This window comes from Camelus ferus, chromosome 3, assembly GCF_009834535.1.
Source record: "Camelus ferus isolate YT-003-E chromosome 3, BCGSAC_Cfer_1.0, whole genome shotgun sequence".
Lineage (NCBI taxonomy): Eukaryota > Metazoa > Chordata > Mammalia > Artiodactyla > Camelidae > Camelus > Camelus ferus.
The window spans coordinates 61295901-61318686 of NC_045698.1; positions in this window are offsets into that span (position 1 = coordinate 61295901).

A 22786-nucleotide genomic window follows, 5' to 3' on the forward strand; every position below is an offset into this window, starting at 1 on the left:
GCCTTGTGGCGGTAACTAGGTTTAGAAGAGGTCATGAGGGTAGGGCCCTTAGGAGAATGAAGAACTAGGAATTATATGCCTTAGAAGTGTAGGCAGTAGAGAGCTTGCTAGGTGCCTGTCTCTCTGCCTGTGAGACACAGCAGGAAGGCAGCATCTGCAAGCCGGGGGGAGGGCCCTGACCAGGATCCTGACCGCGTCAGCGCCCTGATCTCACACTTGAGCCTTCAGAACTGTGAGAAAATAATCAGAAAGCCAAAAATGATCTGTGGAGGGTGGTAGGGACCAGAAATAGCCCTTTAGGAGTTAGCAAACCTGGGCACTGTGCAGAGTTGTAACTTCCAATGTGAACAAAAGTCATGAGTTCTCATGGTGTGGGAAAGAAATGATTATGGTTTGGAATGAGATTCAGCTCCTGAACAGTACAGACAAAAGAAGAGCTTCTAAGCTCTGGCAGCTAGTTTTCCTTCCATCAGCTTCCCTGTCATGTTCATTTTCTGTCTCTGAAAAAGGCCAAGCCATAAATGTAAAGACAGCAGTTCGACAGGTTGTAGGATTAGTCAGGTCTCCGAGGAGACTCAGAACCCCGTCTGCCGCTGTTTATTTGATCACTGCGAGCTACAGAAGCCTGCTGACGAGAGGTAGCCAATGCTGTGCCATTAGAACAATAGAGAAAACGCAACAGCCGTGTCGTAAAGCGGTTGCCCATCATCACAGTTATGTTTCAGTTGTTTCTCAACGCACCGAGCGCATTAAAGGGTGGTATTTCTAACGACCAAACAGAATTCTGGTTGCTGGAGCTCCTCAGAGACCCCTGCTGTGAGTGAACGGTAGTATTGCGATGATTATTGCTGCCTGGAGAGCGATTGCCGACACACGTGCCAGCTGCCTGTCCCTAAGCTGGACCGTGTAAGCTGGGTTTAAATCAGACTGAAAATGAAATCAGTTAACTTGAAGTTATTTAAATTTCCCAACGAAGCAAAACTGCAGGTAGGCTAATAGACTGTCTAATTTTGTGACCATACTTTGGGGAACAGGCTGCAACAAGGCTGCAGTTAGGCATAGATAAATTACTACTCTAGACTATTCCTAGGATACCTGTTTCACAGTAGTTGATTCAGTCTCTAATTTTCCTTCAGATGAGTGCAGAGGCCTGAAAAAAAAAAAAGGCATATTTTTGGTTAGATGTTTGAATCTATTCAGTCTTACTTCTCAGTCCGGATCACTGAAGAAAAGCATGCTACCCTGGCCATATTAAGGGAATCATAACCAATTCTAATCATGGTCCCAGGCCTGCATCAAAGCCCCACTTTGACCTCAAGAGTGAGAGGTTATCACAACTGCAGCCAAGATTCACTGGCTAACTGATCGTAGGTCTGGAACAGCTGAGAAGCCGACAAGCAGCCCCAAGTCTAGGATTCGACCCCAGCCCATGCTCTCCTAGTACAACGTCCACAAAGCCTGTGGGAGCCCTAAAATGCAGAGCCCCAGATGCCGTCCACACAGTTGTCACCTGTGATTGAAACCCTGCACCACTGGGTCTGTTACCTCCCATGACCTTTGCCACGGAGACAAACAGTGACCTTTCTTAAGGCTGTTCAGTCTTAGAGGAGGGACAATGGGAAAATTCCTAAGGTTTTCCCCAGTTTTAGTTAAAAAAAAAAAAAGAGACCATAGGCTTCAACACATTCACGTGCTTCTCTCATGGCCCAGCTTCCCTGACGGCTAAACCTGGGCCACATGACTAGCTTTGCCTGTAGGATGAACACTTCCAGGCCTGGCTCCTTAAGACATGCCAGCTCTTCCCTGCCTTCCCCCTTGGAGGGACTGGTACAAGCGTATGACTAGAAGACAGTGAAGCCACCAGATCTGTATCAGACCAGAAAGTCAGGGAGAAACGAGATGCTGGCAGTCTGTGTATTAGGCTCACCAGCGTTGGTAATCCTGGTTAAGACAAGGCTGTCTTCTGCCTGCCGCACTGAATTGGAATTCAGGCACCGTACCTTGTAGTTCAGCCTGTCTTAACAAGTAGTAGTGATCTTACCATGCTCAAGTAGCAGTAGTCTTAAGGCTTGTACTAATGGGCAGGAAAAGAGTTAAATACTTACAGTTAAATGCATTAAGTCTTGCTGACTATACATAGAGAGCAGTCAGCTGAAAACTGGGTAATACCAAAAAAAATAGAAGCTACATTCAAGGAGATAATGTGAGAGGCAAGAATAAAACAGTTAATGGGTAAAACAGATAAAAATGACTCTTAGGAAGAAAGCAGGGAAAGATCACTGTGGGCTAGATTTATCTGTCATCAAAGGCACAGCCCCAATAAAACAAAACAAAAACAGTAAATAGCTAAATGATTCGGAAAAAGGTATTTTTCTTGGAATCCAGTTGTGTTGGGTGCTGCAACTTTCAAAGCTGGTAAACATGGGGCTTGCTGTCTTCCATGTCCTTCAGGCTTACAGTTCTATTACAAGTCAAGAGCCTACCTTTCAATCAAAAATCCTTCATACCACAGCCTAACAAATCTAGTAATATAAAAACAGTACACAACATGTAACCAGGGCAACTCAAAGAGCAAAATACTAATGGTAAATTGAAAAAAGGGCAAACAGTGTATAAGAGACCACTTTGGGAAAGATAAGCAGACCAATTCAAGAAGATGAATATGACTACAGTGTGCAATGTATATTGGAAAAGATGAAGTACACTAATTATTGCTCCAATAAAAATCTGACAGATAATTTCCCAGGAAACTTGGGCAAGCTTGTGGAATATGTAAAGGTCTGTTAAAAAAAAACAGAGTAAGTGCATCATAGAAGTGCAAGAAAGCCCAAAATTGGCAATGTGTCAGTATGAGTTCATTTTAGTTCAAGAAAAGATTGTTCCTAAACATTGAAAACCTGGAGAGATGCCCTGTGTACTGTTTTAATTTTATATTATTATAATAATCAGTCATTATTTAACTGAGTCATAAATGTGAACATTTCCAACAGAGCAAATAAAATGGATCAAAAGGTGTTCATTAAGGTGCTGTAATATATCAAACTTACAGCACAGATCGTGCCTTGCCCTCTGAGAAAACAACACAATTCTAGGCAGCGAAAGAAAAACAGATAATAAGTAGATAATATATAGGTGAGATTAAGCATATATATGGTTTAAAGATCAAAGTTTAACTGAGCTCTAGGGCAGCCAGTGTAATAGAGTCAAGAATTACATTTATATGAGAAAAATAAAGGCAATCTGCAAATTAAATTTTTGTTTATGTAAAATATTCATATAATAATATGAGATGCCAAGCCACAAAGACACCTAATTTTGGATCAGGTGTGTCCATTTTCTGTCTTTGGACTTGAAATTCCCACTGGTGTCAGTATTTTACTCCGAAGGATAGACCCTATTTGTTCAAGTCATACTTTCCTTATATTTGCCCAGATATCAGCAATCCCTGGGGTAAATTTCAAAGGAAGTTTTCTTAAAACCCACTTAACTCTGCTGGTTGATTTTTGTTGTTTACCTAATGAAATCTATATTATCTGTAGAAATGAGGTTATTTCATGTCTATTAAGGGTATTATTGCACTACTTATTTTAGAATTTAGAAGTCCAAGTTAATTTATAATCCTATGGGCTTTTTTCACAGATAATCTCACTATCCCCGAATAAGGAAGTTTATTTGTTCCTGTGATACAGACAGGGAACCTATTCATGTTTAGTATCAGATAGAGCTGGGACTCAAACCCGAATTCTCTGACTCTAGATCCCCTGCCTCCTCTTGCTCTAGGAAGCACTCAAAACTAGAATAAAACCATCTGATTAAGTGTCTACTTTAGCAAAGCAGGGAAGTAGCAGAAACTTATTTTAAGCACACAGAAGACACAAAATAGGAAAAGTTAGTTTATTTATTGACTTGGCTGAAGTGGCACAAAATTAGTGGCATTGAAATACAAAATATTTTCTTTAAATGATGAATTACAATACAAAGTTCTTAGAGAACCCGTTCAAAAGTAGGAATGAAGCAACATGTAACCACAGATAGTCTAAAAACATTTTTTCCCATGAGAAAAGGCTTGTATTCTCCACCATTAATTCCCAAGACAAAACAAATAAAATACGCTCGGTTTGTACCTTGGATACATATTTTTTGGGATTTGAGGGAATTAAAGAAAACAAAGTAAAACAAAGCAAAACAATAACAACAACAACCAAAAAGAAACTGTGCTGTTTGGCCTCTAAAACAGTCCTTTCAACATTAATTTCTCCTAAGATTATTTCTGCTAATGAAACTCATTTAACTTCAAACTTTCGAAATTATGTGTGTTTTCTGATACGTCAGGTATATACAAGTCAAAGTTTAATGCATATGTTGAGTTTACAGCTCTGTCTGCATTGAGTGTTTCCTCTCTTTCAGTTTAATGCTAGTGGTCCCACTGGCTCTGAAGGTCACAGAATAGTTAGTGCAGAAGGGACAGTCTGTGTGGAACCCTTTGTTAGAAATGGTTCCATTTCAGAGCCAAAGTACTGGAAGCTCCAAAAGGATTCTGAGCAATGGAAAGAGAGGCCTCTCATACACCTCACGGCTTATTTAAGAGGTTGCCTCTTAACCGCAGGCTTTTTTGTCTTCAGTGCCTTGGCCTTCATTACTACCATCCTCCATTCTTAGAGGTATTTTCAAATGTTTCTTCTTGCTAAGAGAATGTTTCCTTTATCCTACATTTCTTTCCATCTCCAGCTGTTTTGCGAAATATCTAGAAAGAACAGTGATCTTTGATGCTTCTGCATCTCTACTTCCCTCTCATTCACCCTAGTCTAGCTTTCCCCCGTTCTACTAAATGTTTCCCTGAAAGATCTCCAAGGACTTTTGTATTAGCAAGTACTGAAGTCTCTCTCTGGTCCTTACTGTTGTAGCATTCCAAGTGCTCGATTGCTTGTCCTAACAGCATTGCTCTGGACTCAGGGTCTTGCCTCAGTGGATTTTCTCCTCCTCCCTTAGTCTCTATTTAAATGGGTGCTGAAATGTAAGTGGCCCTTAAGCCTCCATACTTAGCCCTCTTTTCTGCTCACCCTGGACAATCTCTCTTGCCTTCATTCAGGCTTCTGCTGGGACTTCCATACTCTGCGGACACGCCACAATTTATGCTCCCTTTCTCTGATCTTTGTGAGCCTGTATTTCTTTCCAGAGGAAAGCTCAACATTTCCACTTGGATGTGCTTTGGTCACCTCAGAATCAGTATTCCAAAAACCAAATTTTCTGTCCCGTCCCCATTTTTCTTTTTCCTTTTTCTTGGGTGTTTCTTGGGTGAATAGCATTGCCATCTCCCTGTTCATCGAAGATAAAGAACTTAAGTCATCTCCAATACTTGCTTCCACCTAAGGTCCCTCTTTAAATTATTTAATCTGTATGTTGAATTCTTTCCGTCTTCTCTTTTGCCTCTGACTTCGCCCTAGCTCACACTCTGACTACCAACGTTCTGAACAATATCGATACCCTCTTAACTTGTCCCCACAAATCCCATCTTTCCCAATCCTAATGATGATCCAGGAGCATTGAAACTATTTCTTAGCAAATGATAAGGTAAAATTCAATGGGAAAACTCATCACAGTAACATTTGGGGGAGTAAAACAAAAAAACCGCCATGTTGAAAGACTACCTAAACCCTAATGTTTTCAACATGACGTCCTGCCAGAGGAATATTGTAAGGTGAACATACCTTCCATTACTTCCCTGCTTAAATCTCTTTAATAGCACTTTGTCTTCAAAACCAGGGTAAGGAGAACAGGGTCTCATCTACCACTCCAGGCTCATCTTCTTACCTATCTTATTTTCCACTCCTACTTCACTCCATCTCTGCTAATTTGTGTTTAAATTTCCAGAGATCGCTATGCTTTCTAATAACCCTGGGTTTGGTACTTTCTATTTTTCCTGCCCAGAATGCCATCTTCCCACCTGATCTTTGCCTGTCCTCCTTCATTAGCTGGCTCCTCTTCACCTCTCCAGGCTCCTGTCTCACCAGTCTCCTTAGAGTAAGTCAGCATTTAACCTACCCCAAACATCTTCTAACCCTTTGACATTACTCTTTCTTGCCTAGGGGCCTTGTACATACAAGTTTGTCTTGAACACTCTTTCCCTATTTAGCTTGCCTGATATTTACTTAGCCCTCAAAATTCAGCTCAGATGTTACCTCCTTTATCCTGGAATCCCCAGGCCATCCTCTGTACTTGGATCAGAGCATGTTTTACCATCAAAGCACTGTACTGTATGGTGGTTTTTAAATGTATTTTCCTGTTTGCTTTTAAGTGCAGTGTGTTAACGAGGGCATGACTAGCTATTGGAAGAGAGAAGCTCCTACATCTAAGCAGTTTAATGCCACAGAGGTTTGTTTTTTGCCCATAACAAGTCCCCAAACAGATGACACCCATGGTCAAGTGGCTCTTCTCCAAGCAGGAATCGGGGAGTCAAGTTCTATCTTGCGGCTCAGCTGGTTTCAATACATGTTTACTCTGAGAAAGAGGAAGGAAGTGTGATGGGTCAGGCCTGCCAGTGTCACACATGACTGCCCACCAGCCCCTGGGCTTGGGCACATGGCCACACCTAATGAGAGGGCTGGGAAAAGTGATCAAGCTGTGCACCCAGGAGGAAGAGCAAATCACTTGGGGGAAGAGTCACCCAGGCTCTGCTAGAGTTAGACACTGCTTTTCATCTTTATCACCAGGGCCCATCATAGGCCTGACAGAGAAGGCTGAATGGGGGAGTGAATGAAAGGTAACAGAGCTTCCAGTTCTCAGCCCTGAGCAGACTAGTATAATAATCATGCATACAAGCCCATGGAGAGTCTAGAGAGGTTCAGAGAAGAGCCAGTAGAGATTATTAAGCAATTGGAAAATCGGTATGTGTAGAACAATGAAAAGTTCTGAGTTGTTCTTCTTGAAATAAAATAACCTGAGGAAAAACAGATTCATCATATTCCTAAAAGTTATCAAGTCTGATAAATATACTTCAAATATTACGCTTAATCATTCCACCACCAAGCTGTGTTTGTTGGTTATTAAAGGGTTTTGAGAGAGTATAACTAGGATTTCTAACAAGAGATACTATCTTTGGTAATTTTTAAAAATTTGCAGGTTCTATGAGATTTGCCAAAAGGAAGGTCATGATATATATAAATCTCAAGTAACATGTGATCTATGGATCAAAATTTGGAAACTCCAGGCAGGGAGATATTTAGCTTTTTTTTAAATTGTGGAAGAGAAAGTTAACTTTTCAGATTAAAAAATAAAATCTGAAATAGGAATTTACATCGCTTCTCGGCCTTTTGGCTAAGATCAAGTGTGAAATAGGAATTTACTCTGTTGCTTCTATGTAATGGTCTTCTGCTTACTTCTACCATGTGCAATAAGGAGTAGAAAAGTTAGGTATAATGAACTAGGGTACGATTTCTTGCTAGTGGTCCTTTCTCTGGGATGAGAGAGAGGGGGAAAAAATAAACAGACTGCTGATAACTTTGGTGGGTCTTAAGTTCTGAGGTTGAGGTCTTAGTCCCAGAAGATGTCTTTCTTTAAGATCACGATCAGTGTTTTAGGAAGGAGCACTTTCAAAAATCAGCCTCCTGTTAACCATATAAGACAAACTTTAACAAGGAATATTTTTTTTTTGAAATTTTTGGTATATACACCCTCTTGAAACACAAAGCCCAGTAATACTGCTTTAGTTTAGGTTACAACTCAAATGTATGTGAATAAGCTGTATAACTGGAAGTAGCGTAATATCATGGGGAAAAACATTGGGATGGAAATCAGGACACCCGAGTTCTTCTCTCAGTTCTGGCACAAGCAGTGTAATCCTACTAAGTACAAAATTGAATTCATCTAGGGGCGTGGGTATAGCTCGGCGGTAGAGTGTTTGCTTAGCATGTAGGAGAATCATGGGCTCAATCCCTAGTACCTTCATTAAAAAAAAATTACAATAAATCAATATTCACCTTTCTACTTACTTATAGATTAATTCAATTTTTTTAAAGTATCGTAGTTATAAATTTCATGTACATGAATAGTAGGTGATATAGAGCTTTTTATATACAAGCACTGAAGTGTAGTGGTTAAAAATGGGGCTTTGGAATCAAATAAACTGAGTTTGCTTCCAGACTCTAACATACACTAAATGTCTGACGTTTGGAAAGTTACTTAATCTCTCCAAGCTTCAGGAAATGAGGGATAATGAAGGTATAATAAAAAGACCCACTGCGCTGCAAACTGTTTGAGAGTAAGATGAGATAATTGAGGGAAAGCTTTAAATTCAGGACCTGGCCCTTTGTTGACTATCTTATACACTTAAGATGACATGCATTAAAAACTCCTGCACTCCTCTGGTTGCTGATGCTAATCTGTGGGCAAATAACTTAGCATGAAACAGTCTACACGAATGCTGACTTGTAAACGGTCTCAGGAACATCACTAGCGTACTGAACAGGATGGAGGTTACTTGGTTCTCACTTACACAAAGAAAAAACTATTACATTGAGAAAACAGGTTATTTATATGCTGAAGAATGTCTTTTGCATTAATTATAATTATTAAACATGAAACTGCCTTATTTAATTCCAAAGCTCACTTGACATGCATTCAGCTTCTGTTTCTGTAGGATTGTTTCTTCCATTGTCACTAGTTTTAAAGATCTCAAATCTTCTATCTGAATTGATAAAATAAGAGGACTATAGACAAGGGAAATCCTTAGTAAATTAGGCTGTGCTAGATCGGGGAGCTGGTCACATGTGTGCACACACACACGTAAAATTTGTTTATAATGCAAAAATTAATGTTTCAAATACAACCACGCACTTGCTTCAGGTAAAGATAAAGTCAATTGTATTAACCACAACCACTAGCCAGAGAAAAACCTAAATAATTAAATTTACTTATGTATTTGGACTGATACTCTCTCATGATAATTTTAAACAAGAGCTTAAAATTATAGCTCCCTGGCAACAATTAGAAGTATGTGAAGTATATTGCCCTGGGTATTTCTTTCAAATTGCAGAAGAGTAATAAAATTTTGTCAGGATGTGTGAAGTAAAACTTCTTTATATAGGCATTGTAAGAAAGGCTAAAAGAAAACTTGTTAACAGGCTGATACTACTCTTAAAATCTTTAGTGGGTGAAATATAAGGAGTGAGGTGGAGAGAAGTTAATATTAATTCTACTCTTACGTGTATATAGGTCATTCCCTCGACATATTTTTAATCATCTGTGGAAGATACCATACTAGGTTCAGGGAATATTATAGAAATAAGGTAGATACAGTCCCTCCCTTCATGGAGATTAAATTGTAGCAGGAGAGACATTTATGAAACTATGAAATCCTAAATTATTTATTTAATTGGAATTATGACAAACACTAGGAAGAAGTACAGGAAACTGATAGAATATAATCAAGGGAGTCTCTTGGTTTGGGAGGATCAGGGAAAGGCTCTAAAATGATGTGTCATTGAGTAGAGCTCTGAAGGATGAGTTGGAATTAACTAAGAAAGGTGGGGCAGGAGAGAGCAGAGTGGGGTATGTCTTGAGCAGAGGAATCTCTTTGCTCTGAGTCCTAAAGAAAACCAGTATAACTGGAATCTGGCTATGCTGGAGGGGTAGACTGGGCCATAAGATTTTGGTCTTTATTCTAATAGCAATGGCAGATCATAGAAGGGATTTAAACAGGGAAATTAATTGATTTTGTTTGTATTTTGAAATTTACATTAAAAAATTTTAGCTCATTCTGGCTGCAAGTAGGTGAGTGGTTTGGAGGAGGTAAGAGTTGTTAGGGGAGATGGGACCTTTTACAGTGGTCCAGAGTAAAAGATGGTGGTGGCTTGACAGAGGCATGCAGGGGAGACAGAAAGCAGTGGATGGATCCACAAGTTCTTTCTGAACCCTGGAGATTTATCTTATTTTCCTATGAGATCAGCTATGCATTTTAAAGGATATTTATTATATTTTTAACCTAGTACCTCTAGTGGTTTTTTAAGAATACTTAGACCACAAGTCCACATAAAAGTCTTCTATCCAATTATCTTTAAAAAAATTGTTTTTTACATTTAAGAAAAATGTAAAATAAATAATAACAGTGTATGCTATCATAGCAAAAGTCATGAAAATATCATTAAAATGATTCTCAAAACTGTTGTAAGTGGGGCCTGTGCACTTGGTGTCAGGGCTGCCTTCCATCCCATCGTCCCTCTTCAGCTGGTAAGGGCCTTTGGGATCAGAATTTGGTCTTTAACAGAAGAGAGTCTAATCCAAATAAGGAGATTATTTCTAAGTGTTTCCTCGAAATAAGGCTAAATTGGGAGGCTAACTCATCTGAACTCCACAAATACTGCTGTTATCGGTTGAATTATGTCCTTTAAAAATTCAAAGGATGAAGTCCTTACCCCAGGTACCTCAGAGTGTGACCTTATTTGAAAATAAGGTCATTGGTTGCAGATGTAATTAGTTAAGATGAGGTCATGTTGGAGTAGGGTGGGCCCTGACCCAGTAGGACTAGTGTCCCTATTAAGAGGGACATCTGGCCAAAGGCACACAGGGAGAATGATATGCAAAGATGAAGACAGAGATTAGGGTGATGCAGAAGTCAAGGAATGCCAAAGAGGGCCAGCAAGCAAGCCACCAGAGCTAGAGAGGAGGCATGGAACAGATTCTCCCTCACAGCCCTCAGAAGGAACCAGCACTGCCAAACCTTCACCTCAGACTTCTAACCTCCAAAACTGTGAGACTATTTTTTTGTTTGTTTAAGCTACTCATTTGGTAGCACTTTGTTACAGCAGTGCCAGCAAATGAATACAACTACCATCACTGCGAATTTTCTAGAGAGGTGTTTCTTAATTGCAATCACCTTCCCAGCAACTGCTACTGAACTCTTAGAAGAGACATATCTGTCAATTAAGGTAGAGTACTTGGCTTTGACTGGAAAGTCAATGTCAACTGTTTATGAGTACATTCTTTTCCCCTGAAGTTCCATCTAAATGCAAATATGTGAGGGATCTTCTCTTCTCAACAAACACATACACAATGTGATATCTAGCAATTAAAATGGCAGCTTCAAGCAAAATCTGATTTCCCACATCATCTGGTCCTTTAAATCACAACTATCATCGTCATCAGAGAGCCTTGACAAACACTAAGTGAAGCAAAAGACTTGTTTTTCTCTTCTCCTGTAGAGTTTTCATTAAAACCTCACAGAGCTGGAGAATTAGTGAGCTTGAAGCAATTGTGGGGATTATGTAGTCTGGGGAATTTCCATGTGTGCTCCACAAAACCCTCAGTTCGTGGGAGTCCCCAGGGGTGGAGGCAGGTTGGGTGGGCTGGGTGGAGTAGTGGGGCAAGGTGAGGGGAGGTGGGGGGGGGAAGGTGGGAGATGGGGGAGGGGGGAAGGGAGGAATTCTGGCATTGTGCACCCGGCCTGGAGCAGTCTACCTTCATCATATCCACAAAGTACCAATTGTGGCTTTGTTTGTAGAAAGGATTTTACATTTTATAAAAGGAGAAAATTTAGACCCAGAAGAATCATGAATTATTCTGACTCCCCCCCAGCCAGTGAGCAGCAGAGCTGAGGTAGCTTCAAAGTTGTTTTCTATGCTGGCTTCTATTTAACTACATTTTTCCTGTTCCCACACAAAAGCAGGGAGGGAAACCTGCCCCAGGTCCTTCTAAGGCAAATATGTTGTCAGCCTTCATCAGGTGAGATTACGACTCAGCCCAAGGCTTCATAAAAATAACCCAAGCCAAAACTGGAGCATTTTTAGCTCAGCCCTCATAGCCTGGTGAGGATCTTTATGATATCAAGTCATAAATCTTATGTATGACCTATTATACTTCAAGTTAATAACAAATCTAGACCTTTATTCTTCATCTGCAATTCTTTTTCTCTCAGTTCAATGAAGAGCATCTAATTTTTAAAGGCCGGTTGGTGTAACTGAAGCTGATTGAGCCAGAGAAGGGTTTCATCGAGTAAAACATTACAAAAGGTTAAATTTCAAAGAGAGTAAAAAGTGTTTTTTATTTGTTACATATAAATACTGTCAAGGCAGCCTGAAGCTGCTTCTTAAATTCAGTGTACTTAGAGAGTGGGCTAATTTTTCTTCCACATATGATATTTCAGTGCAAGTGGCCACCTTCTTATGTGTGTGCAGGTGGTCCTAGGAGTGTCCCTCTGCTCTGTTCCCCTCCATCCTAGCCATTTGTTTCTATTTAGGGCAGAAAATGATCAAGACTCGGAGAGGAACAGAGGTGGGAAAAGGAAAGGAGGTCCTCTTCTTCTTTGGAGGGAAGGATGTTAAAAGCAGAAAAGGAAGAGCATCAAAAGGATCAAGGGGGGAAAAAGGATCAAGGAATTGGAGAAAAGAGGAAAGAGAGTGGGGAAGGAAAGATGCAGGGGAGAGAATAAGATACATCTCATGTCTTGTCCTCTCCCAGACTCTTGGTTGTCCCCTCACTCAGGAACACATTCACATTAGCTTAAGTGAAAAAGAGGAATTACTTGGAAGGATATAGAAAATACCTCAGAAAACACAGACCACAGGAGGGACTGGTAGCTACAGCAGCCAATTGACAGGCTCCAAGGAAAATTCTCTCCTTCTGGTTATCTTGTTTGCTTTTGCTCTGTCTCTCTCCCTCTCCACCCTCAACACATGGTTCCTCATCTCTTCTCTCTGTCTCTCTCTTTCTCTCTCTCTCTCTCTCTCTCTCTCTCTCTCTCTCTCTCTGTCTCTCTCTGTGGTTCTCCTTCTTTTTCTATGTATGCCAGCCCACTGCTTGTCCATTTCCTTGACAGGACTGGCTCCCTGTAGCCCCTGGAAATATCTTCATTTCAAATAACCAACAGGGTTAACTGGTGCTTCTGTCCCCATTTGCAAATTCTTAAGTTAAAATATCTGGTTGATCTACTTTAGGTCAGGTGTCCACCCACGATTCCATCAGTTTTCACCTAATTGCCAAATAACTTACCTTGTTGGATGTGTGGAGAGGCAACAGGTAGCAGAGAGGGCAGTTAACTAAATATATTTCTGCACCCCTTTGGAACACTGCCCCAGGCTTTCAGCCATGGTCCCCAGTCTCCTGTACTTATCCCAAAAATCTTCAACCTCTCATAATAGTGTTTCTCACAGTATTGGTCAGATCACTTGCATCAAATTGTGCTTATGAAAAAAGTGCTGATACTCAGGTCCTTACCCCTTACCTATTCCAAATTCTTTCAGTGTTAAATACACTTTGGGGACTGGCATGAAAAATTCACTGCTAATAAGACTCTTTCTATTAGAAAGCATGCTTTGAGTTTCAAATAACCTGTAGACAAATTAACCTCTAGAATGAATATATTCCAGATAATAAATATAAAACACTAGTGATAAAAAAATATATATAGCACTTTTAAGATAATACATAGTTACTTTAAAATTTCAGAAAGGAAACAGAAGATGCTATCATGCAAAAGTTAATTTGAATTTTCTTCCTTATTTATTTGCCATGCCATTTACTTTGTGCATCCACAGTTGCTATAGGTGTATATGGTACTTAGGACATGTGTGCTGGTTGAATCACGTTTCTGCCTCTTCCCCATCCATCTTGAAGACTCTGTATTTTGAATGTACTCTCTCTTCAGCTCCGTTGCTATCTAGACACTTCTAACATCTCAAGTTTCAACTATGCACTAGATCTTATCATCAAAAGGCCCTGTTTCCCTGAGAGTGGCATCCATAACAAAACTCCTTACCAGCTGATTGACCATTAATAGATGCATTCTTCCCTGACTAGATCCTCTCCCTCATGCTTCTTCTGAGTTCGTCCTTCTCCAATTTGATTACATAGAACTCTGGGGATACACAGTTTTAAATCAGGAGCCACAAGTTAAAGGTGATACTTATTACTGGATCATTTATTTAACTGAAGATTGAATTACTTATCTGGAAAGCAACCTACATGTTGTTTTTGTCTTAAACATAAATATGTTAAAGAGAAAGATGGAAAATTCACGTTACGTTTTAAGAAAAAAAGTGAGTCTTCAAAAAATTGATGCTGTTTTCTACATACCCAGACTCAGGCACATTATTCACTTGGTAATATGTTATGAATTTAGCTGATCTTCATGAAACATGTGCATTGAACAGCGATGAAAATACCAGCTTAAACAATGAGAAAGTTTAAAAAGCAGAGCAGGCCCAGCCCTCATCTCTTCTCTTTCTCCTTCTAACTGAGCCCCAAGGGTCTCTGGTGTTCAGGGCGCTAGGTGGGGACCAAAAGAAAGCAATTTCATTTTCAAGCAAGTGCGTCTTTCAGTAGATCTTCAACAAAGTAAATATTCTCTGGTGCTGGTTTCATAATAGGTTCCTCTTATGAAGACTGGCTCTAACCAGTTCTTGGGAAATGTGCTTACAGACAGGGATTGCCCAACTGATTTCAGTAGACAAGAAAGGACACAGGGCAACAGAGGTCATGCCAATGAATATACACTCTCTACACATCTTTATGGACAAACTAATCCACCAAACAATGCCATATACTTAACTGTTACTAGGATTTAGACAGTACCCGCTAAAAGAGCTCAAGGCATTCTTCATAAAAACTTAAAAGTAAATAATGTTGTAAAAAAAAAAAAATGTTGTTCATTCTTTTCCTGTTAGTAGACTGAAAATTACCTCCATGGGGGTGGACCATGTAGATAGCTAAAGTAGACAGCTGCCCACACAGTTTAATTTTAGGTAAGCTGTTAGGTCTTGCCTGTTGGAAAATATTTTCCCCTTTGATTTCTCAGAGCGCAGCCTTCCCCATATGCCAGGCCTCCATTCCTACCATTGAATTAGACTAAGTAGAAGTGTTATCTCTACAAAGTCACTGTGGAAATGTAAGTTTAAGTGATCTGGAAAGAGTGTTGTTTTTTTCCCATTTATACAATAAAATACATTACTTGTTGACAGCTATTAATTGTCAGCTTGGAAAACAAATGCTAGGATTCTGATGATATGTGACATAAAAAGATGTTTTTAATGGGCATTGAAGCATGGGCTTCATGGGCTATTGGCCAGAATCAGAATTCCTGGTTGGAGCCCAGCAGAGGGCACCCTAGGAAACCAACACAAGGAAACTAGATCCATAATAGGGGAGACAAATTTACTAAACCGGAAGTTTCTCTCCTCTGTAATTCTTGCTAGGCCAGTCCTGATCACCACAAAGCAAACTGGACAACTTCAAGGTTAAATGGTCATACGTAAAATGGACAGGAGGCAGCCAATTACTTCTGAATTCTGTAAAACGCTAAGATAACAAGATCAGCAATCATCACCATCATCACCGTCACCCCTGTGAACCATACATAACTTCCCAAATTGCCTCTGGTAGAATCAGTCATTTTCATTCCTCCGGTAGGTAATATAAAGCTGCTGGCAGCCACAGAAAACACAAAGACAGACAATTAGGAAGGCACAGAGGAGAGTCAGGACTGATAAGCACAGCCAAGGGAAGATGGTACAAGTGTAGCTGAGATAACATTCTCACTGATTGCTCCATAATGCAGATTGCTGGATAGGCCATCAAATTCTTTTGCTCTTTGAGACTTGTTTGCACACATACCTGTAAGGGCTTTATCAAAGATGACAGATGGAGCTAGATTCGTTAGTTCTTAGAGAGCCAAAGGACACCTCATCTACACAGCATACAAAATTGTTTCTAAGGAAAAATAAGGTGTTCACTTTACATTCATCAAGATGATCCCAAAATAGCATTGAGAGTGTGCTTGCACTGTGCCAAGGAGTATGAAATGAACTGTGTAAAATTATCACAACAAAATTAATAGTTCAAATCCTTCAAGTTGTGTGGGGCAAAACACGAGTATCCAACAAACTTAATGTAGTCCGTAACCATCTTCCATGCCACCCTCCCCCAAATTAAAACATTTTAAACAATGATCCTGCTTTGTGACATAAACAAATATCAAAGTGTTAAGCTTTAATGAGAAAAGAGGATACAGGGAGGATCACAGCCTCGGACTGCTGCTGTCACTGCACTTATCACACCCTTTCTTCTCCCCCTTCCCAGGTGTTCTGTAAATTGTGAGGACAGAGACACAGTTGTTGGATTTGGTGATTGCTCCACAAATACTGATTTAATGGATAAGCCTGATACATACAGTTAGGGCAGTATTTGGGGTGAGAGTCCAATTAGAAGTACTAGGAAGTCTAGTCAGGTGGGTGGAACTTTGTGCCCAATATGTGTATTTAGAGTCAACAGGTGTCAAGGATATCCAGAAAAAAGTTCTGGGATATGCTAGTGGTTAGGTGGCAGGAGCCCAGGGACAAGAAGTCTAAAAAGGGCAGCACACAAATGTAATATGTGCATGGCAAAATAAGATCAGGGCGGTCCGTCAGCAAAATCTCACCATCAGGCTGGTGTCAAGGAGAGTTTATAGTCATTGAGAAGGCATACATACAGTCAAGGCAGAGGCTAAGTCCTAGAATATAAGGTAATCAAGACAGGCTTCTTGATATTTCTAGTAATGGAAGCTTCCTAATCTAGGGTAAATGGGAGAAGAGGTTTGGTTTCATTAACAAGGAAAACAAGTCAACAGCAAGTCAGCAACAGGTGTTACTGGTCCATTTTACAGATGAGGAGGCTGAGGCTCAATGAGAATAAGTAACGTGACCAAAGACAACTAATTTAAGTAGCTAGCTGATCCTGGGTTTAAAAATAAAGCCTACCTAAGTCCAAAGCTAATTATCCCTCTTTCTCTTACTTTGCCTGCAACTCTAGATCATTTCCTGGAACCAGTAAGTCACACTAGCTGTGTAAGATAATTTTGTCTTCTCAAGACTCCTTAGAGCACTGGGTTTAAAACTCCTCAAATCAGCCCTTAAATGATTCGAGAGCTGGGGCTGCAACCTTACCTGAATGTTGGAGTCATCTGTAGTGTTTACTGATGCCTGGGTTCTGCCACCAGAGATGATTATTTAATTGATCTGAGTGAGGTGTGGCCTGGGCATCAGGATTTCTGAACAGCCCTCCAGGTAATTCTGATGTGCAGCCAAGCTAGAAACTACCAGCTCCAAGCAAAAGTCAAGAGGCCTCAGCTGTTTGTTGAAGAGAACCATGGCTGCTCAGCTTGTATATTTCAGTGAGATAGGAAAAATACTAGAAGACTCATAGGCTTTTTTTTTTCTTGGACAAGTGGACCATAACTTACTCTTTGCTTTTACAGTTTGACCTCTTAAAAATATTCCAAAAGTAAACAGGTGTACGATTAACCTTGCAAATCAAAAGGTTCCATGTTTTTAGATTCTAAGTGCTAGCTGTATGTGACCAAAGGCAAGGTTTTAGAACTGGATCTCCCAAAATGCTCATTACTATTCTATGCTTGGTTAAAACTCTTACATCATCCCAGAATGGAATGTGACCCAAGTCAAGAAGAAAACAAAAACATCTGTATTGCTTTCATAATTAGTAATGGTATTGGAGAGGGGTTGAGGTATCTCAAAACAACTTGTACTTTTCCCAACCCATTTGAGACCTGATTCATTTTATAGTTACTAACTTTGATGCTTCCAAAGGATACAGAAAATGTATAATTTCTGGGTGTATAAAGTCTAGATGTGAATTTGCGTGGACTAAATCAAAATCCTGAAACTCATTTATTATTTAAGATATATTCTTATTTTTTTAATTGAAGTACCATCAGTTACAATGTGTCAATTTCTGGTGTACAGCACAATGTCCCAGTCATGTATATACATACATATATTTGTTTTCATATTTTTTTCAAGATATATTATTAATACAGCAAATATAACAAAGCCCCTACTCCTGACTTCCATTATCAGAATTCTTGTCCACAGCTCCCTAATAGAAAGCAATTAACAACAAAACAAGTACACATTTGTCTATGGTGACAATAAATCCTGGTTCACCCAGGACAGTCCTAATTTATGCCTGTTGTTCTAGCATAATTGCTAATAACACCCTCTCTCATTCTCAGAAATGTTTCTGTTTGAGTGCTGATATATCTAGCCACACTACATATAGCTCACTCAATCTGCATTCCCTCTACAACTGCAATAGGGAAACTTCATGATTGGAATGTGGTCCCTTTATATTTAGAATGCTCCTGTAGCTATCCACGAAAATAAGGTCATTGAAATATCAGTCAGCTGATCAACGTTTCTTCTTTAAAGACAAAATAATGGTGAATTCTAAAATATTTTTCTGTTTAACTCCATTAACATAGAAAATCCCATTAAACAAAAGTAAAAAAAACCCTACTTTCCCACTTAAGACCTGCGTTCTTTATCTTTCTACTAGTAACTAACCATGTGGCCTTGAAGAAGTCTTTTCTTTGTGATCAAGTTTTCTCCTTTGCAAAAAGAGTAGATTAAACTAAGTGGTCTCCATTATTTTTTCGAATGGCAATTCTGAGAGTCTCAATTGCCACTTTCTCTTTAATCAGCATTTTGCCAATTCTACACTTACTGCACATTAAACTAAACTTGTATCAGAGATCAAATCTATTGGATTCACTCTATTCAGTATCTACTTTACCATCATAATCTATAGGTGTGATTATTAAATATTTTTGAAGTTCTAACAATATTTATTTAATATTTGCTATCTGAAAAACTCTGTCCGGGGCACATGGATAACTAGTTACATTTCATTTATTTGGCCATTGTTCACTGTCTATGTTACCATCTATGAAACATTTGGGGCTATTTTGAAAAATATGTAGAGAACTGTTTTTAGGCATTTAAACATGTCAAAGCATATCACTTGTTGTAAAAGCATGCATCTGCCAGTTAATACATGTATTTTTAAGGACAAATGCAAAGTTTTGTGTTTGAGCTTAAAACCACATGATTGGATTTATTCATCTCCTTATTCAAGAAGCATGTATTAAATATCCACTATGTCCTGGAATTGAGTGAAGTTCTGGGAATATGAAGTCAAATAAAACATAGTCTCTCAAGTTGTTCACATCCTAGTGCACCTGTACCTGTGGAATAACCTGTCATATCAGCAGATAGTGGTTTACTAGGGTGACCAGAATGGGACTTTGAAAGTGAAAAGGACGCCATTAATAATTACACTGGCCCAAAAGGCATTACTGGGGCTGTTCTAGGCAATGCAGACCACAGTCACTCCATTCAGGACAGAATATGAAGTGGCCTATTGCATCCATTTTACATCTAAATCCAAGGTTTATCCTAAGCAAATTGGACTGCTTGTAGCAAGGTGGGCCACAGTTAAAAAATGAGTCTGTATCTCACAGTGTAATCTTGACTCCCTGTTGATTTATTTATGCCTCCCTCCACCAAATACTCTTCTATAGAAGCATATTTTTATGATACCTTAGTAACAGGAACAGAGACAAATGAGAAAATGTCTTGAGGAAAAGTAAGACAATAAAGGTCATGGAAAATGTACCATTCGAGAAATGGCTGAGGAAACGAGAATACTGGATGGCAAGCCTGATTTGCATGATATCTGACCTCATGCACTTGAAAGAACAGCATTTTTAAGTAGGAAGGGGGAAATACTACACTCCAGAGAGCAGAGCATAGATAGATTGATGTTTTTAAAATCCAGGGAAGCAAATTTTAATTCAATACCTGGAAGAACTTTAACACTTACTGGCAACAGAATAGATTGCCAAGTAAGAGAAAAAAAATGTATCAGCACCAGGAGTGTACAAATGGAGGCTCAGTGACGATTAGTGGTGTTTAAAGGAGCCTGTGGCTCCAGGTGTTGCTGGGAATTCAAGTTCTTCTAGTGAAAGGGTTGTTGCTTCTGTCTGGCCAGCATCCCACTCCTTCTTCTGCTAAGATCACCCCCACTTTCTTTGTTGAAGCACTTCTCTTCCACTTCTTTGAGGTGTAAGGTTTGACAGAACTGAAGTCATCCTCAGATTCCAGCAATGGGACGGTGACCTGACATAGGCATTCCATGTCTTCCATATTCTTGGCCAAGAAAGGCACGTAGTCATGCTGGGCAAATCTGAGTCAGTCCTAAGACTTTTAAAGAAACTGTTGGGAATTTTTTCTTTTTAAACAGGATTGCTGAAAGGATAGGACGCAGGCCCAGAACTTCTGGCAGCCGTCTTGGTAGCAATAGGGGATGGCTTGCTGAGAACGGATCCAATACAGAAGAAAGCACAACCCAGCAGTGGCGAGAGGTAGACCGAGTCCTGGTGCTTTTTTTAGCCCCTACATCTAGCAATGCCTCATGTCAGACTAACTGGATTTTTCAATTCTGGCTTTTTAAGTTTAAGCCAATTGAATTGAGTTTCTATTACCTGAAACAGAAAGAATTCTGAATAATATACAGGTCCCTTCCAACAAAACTTGATTGTATGATTATAAATCTATCTTGGCACATTTCTAGTAAGTTCTAGCAGGTTTCTATCATTTCTAGTAATGCTTTGTTGGTATTCAGATGCAGCTACTTACTGTAAGGACTTGGAAATTACAAAACTTCATTGCTTTAAAATTTGGTTTTTTACATTGATGTAGAAAGTCCTCCTTCCTGTTTAATTTGAATTGATGAGGTTTTACTGCACAGTGTGCATTTTATCTCAACCCAGTGATTCTCAATCTAAAAGTAATGATGAAGGCATATATCTTATTTTTAGGATTTTTAAATTGAGGAATGGTGTAAGTTTACCTGAGCTAAAGTTGCACAGACTTAACAAATACATTTTGCTTAATATTAAAACAGTTTAAAATATGAGGTCTCTGACTTTTAAAAACAGATTTTTTTAAAGGGATGGTTTAAAAGTTATTTTTAAAAGATGATTCATAACATTGACAAAATGTTGGAAACTACCTCAACAGATGCTGTATTAGTTAGGGATTCTTGACTTCTAACAATTCTGGCTAGAGTTAAGTAGAAAAGGAATTTATTAAAAGGACATTGAATAGTTTACAGACACACTGGGAGGGCTTGAGAGCCCAATTTCAGATGAAGAATCCAAAGGAAAATCTTCAAGCTAAGTCTCGGCCTTGTTTTTCATAAGGAAATGATTGCTGTCATTGCCACAGTCACACATACACACACAAGTCACCTGTTCTTGGTTTCTTGCATCACTAACTACTTGGTCAAAGTCCAGCTATGAATATTAAGTCTCACGAGAATGTTCTGTCTTTAAGAGAAACTGCTAAGTATCTAGCATTCTCAGCTTCTATAGCAATAAACTCTCTTTGCCCCACACCAAGACTCTTAAGTAGAGAACTCCCCAAATATAGAAAGGGACTTGGTTGCTATGTGGCCAAAATGAATCACAAATGTCCTCTTTAAGTCAAACCTTTGGCAACCCAACATGAATTTACACACTTCTTCTTGCACTAGTCTAAAGTAACTGTTTTTCCTCATACAAAGGGAATTAGCTTCAGTCTTACCCAGACTGAAATCCAGACTTTCTGGAAGATGTCCAATTCTTTTGGAGTTGTGCCATGGTCTTGTCTCAATATTCTATAAATTATCTATTAATATTTAAATTAACCACCACTAACATACACTATATAAATCAGGAGAAATGAAGGGAAAATGTAGGAAAACCTGATAAAATATATAAATATACACTTGAAAGAATATATGCATAGATTCCACAATCCTTATTTCTGCAACTCATCTTTGGTGCTGTATTTGTGTTGTTGACTTGTCTCCCCTACTGTCAATTTCATTTTTCTTTTGCCCTCAGCCAAGGGGTTACCTATTTCCTTCATCCCTGAGAAAACTGACCCTTTGACCATCTTTCCCATATTGAGTTGTTGTGGATTTCCTTTTAACTTCTAACACTGAAACAGAAGATCACTGGGTTTCCATTAACACTTTTTTGATCCCACTGTATAATAACGACACTGTTTCCCCATGATAGCTATGATCAGTCATTCCTGTCACACTCTAATCTTTTTGACTCTTCATCCTGTGGTTTCAGGATCAGAAACAGAAAGGTGGCGCTATCAGCTTCCAATTCAATCAGTCTTGATTCCCTGTGGCAGCAGCCCCTCTTTGCTACTGCAACCCCTAAACCTGTGGAACCTAAAGGGACAGGAATTTGATGCAAAATTTCTGTAAGTGGGCCACTAGGTGAATTAAATGCAACTCCCATTCTGCCCCTTGCTTACCAGATTCATGTCTTCTACCTGTGGAAGTGTCATAATGGTTATGGGATTCAGAGCACATACCAGATCTTATATACTAGCACCCCAACTTCACGGAATGTTGTCTCCAAGCTAACATAAGAACTGAATATTTCATGTGCCATTCCAAAATTCTGTAGGGTCAACTGCTTCTGGGTAATGGGAATACATGGTAAAGCCAGTAATTCCATAAACACCATAAAGTAAGTTTCTCAATTGAAAGTTATGTTGTGTGGCTCTTCATGATGGAGAATGTATATAATAAATCTATGAATCTATGAGCAGGGAAAGCAGACATAAGCACAAAATAATCATCTAATCATTTATTCCCAAATAATTGTGCTCTTCATTATGGAAAGAGTCCAATATAATTAACAAGCCACCAAGAGGCTGGCTGGCCTCCAGACAGCATGGAAATTGAAATGTTGGTGGTTCAAGACCAGCTGGGGTAGTATCATCCTAAATATATATTTAGCAGTTTTCTTCCCAGAGCCAGTTCTAATGTGGGTTGTTTTGGGGAGACTTCCTTGATTAGTTTGCCAAATTCTGGTTCTTTTGCTCTCCCAGTGATGCTACGAGGTACCCAATATGCTACCATGACTGTCTAATTCAACTAGAGTTAATTTCAAGTGCTT